A 1965-nucleotide genomic window follows, 5' to 3' on the forward strand; every position below is an offset into this window, starting at 1 on the left:
TATTCGATTTCCTATTTCTTTGGCATGAATCCAACACTTGTATTACAATGTAAGCTTTCTAAGTGCCCTTGGTAGTGACTGATCCTACTCCCTAGAGCATCAAAGTTAGTACTCTAATATGAGTTTATTACTAAATGTACATGCTTACTCTGCCAAGTATAATGCATGCAGGGTTTAAACTTGTTTCATCATCAAAGTACCCTTGGCACGTATTCCCCTTATATAAACCAAAATGATCCTAGATTACACATGGTACATATGTACATGTGTTGGATATACGATCTGCCCATATCTTGCCAACTTGCTTCAATTGTGTATTCCATCATATATGCCATCTTTGCACATGTTCATATGTTCCCTTTATTGGTTATTACTCCCATTGTGTTAGACTATAATGTTTCACAAGATCTCTACTTGCTCTATTGTACATTTTATATGTACTTGCTTGGAATATATATCCGTCCTTAAGTTGAATCTGCCCACGTTCTCCCTTGGTTCCACGTTCATGTATACCTTGTATTTGATATTAGTGAGTGAGTATTTGGCTATCATATAGAGTTCAAACTTCTTGGCTGAATGTTAAATGTCTTCACTTGATATGTGCTTCAATTTGGGATGTCAAAATGCTTACTGAGTTAAGCTCCTAAGTATTACACGTTCATGTCACATTTGCTTCCCATGTCATTGTTATTATCGTAAGTTTATATTCATATGTCCTCTACTACTGGTCCATAGTTCCAAATCTCAACAATGATTATGACCACCAAAACAACAATCTCGAAAGAGTTATGATCATCAAAAGAGCAATCTCAAAATACTTATGAACATCAAAACAACAATCTCAAAGATTAAAGAATCTAAGTGAGGTAATCTGTATAATTATGGGTGGCAGCCCAGGGGCATTTAGCCTAGCATGGGTCGATCTCAATTGGTATAGAAGGGTGGCAGCTGAGGGGCGAAAGCCTAGCATGAGCCGATCTCAATTGGTATAGAGGGTGGCAGCTCAGGGGCAAAAGCCTCACCTAGTATGGGCCCATCCCAATTTGTGGAATTATGAGGACAGCATCCCAGGGGTTAAAATGACTAGCATGGGTCATCCTCTTTTACCACTGATCAGCTAGTCATTTGTATCATATTTCTTATAAATATTATAATGCAAAGAAAAGTAAAGAAAAGACTGTAACATACACGATTCCACAAGTATAAGCAGAGGTGGTCTCTAATCTTTATCTATTGGTATTTGGTTTCACTTGAGATCTCATTTTACAGATGGTTGTATTATGCCTTACATATTCAGTACATTCTTTTTGTACTGACGTCCCTTATTGGGAATGCTCCATTTCAAGCTGCAGGTACAGGTACTCAACTAGTAGATCTCCCCAATAGAAGCACATGATACTCAGCGGTTGTTGGTGAGTTCCAGGTTGATTCGGGGCTTTGCCGAGTCTTTACTATGCGTATATTCATAATGGTACAATCATGGATTCCAGTAGAGGCTTTGTGGACATTGTAAAGCTATCATCTATATTCACAGTTTCACTTGTCACATATGTATCGGTTCAGCTAATCAACATGTGTTGGTATATGAAGCTTCTCATCAGTAAATCTATCTGCATAGTAATTTACTTTCTCATCATAGGTCACTTGTAAAGCATGTGTTCACATGGTACTTGTCTGCCTCACCTAGGGTTGGGGTGTGACAAATAGAAAATATTCTTTAGGAAAATAATTTCTGACCCAAAAATCAACCCCAATAATTGATCTAAGACCCGACCCTGACACCCTAACTAGAACATGATCCCGACGACTGTTTCAAAATTTGACTATGAGATCTGACCCAGGACCTAACCCAGACTTCCATCCTGAAGTATTTTTCAAAAATAATTTTTTAAGAAAAAATTGACGGGGTGAGGCAGAGGGGGTTGTTGGGGGGGGGGGGGGGTTAGGAGAAGCGTAAAAAAAAAA

This window comes from Solanum tuberosum, unplaced genomic scaffold (genome assembly GCF_000226075.1).
Source record: "Solanum tuberosum cultivar DM 1-3 516 R44 unplaced genomic scaffold, SolTub_3.0 scf00317, whole genome shotgun sequence".
NCBI classification, from domain to species: Eukaryota; Viridiplantae; Streptophyta; class Magnoliopsida; order Solanales; family Solanaceae; genus Solanum; species Solanum tuberosum.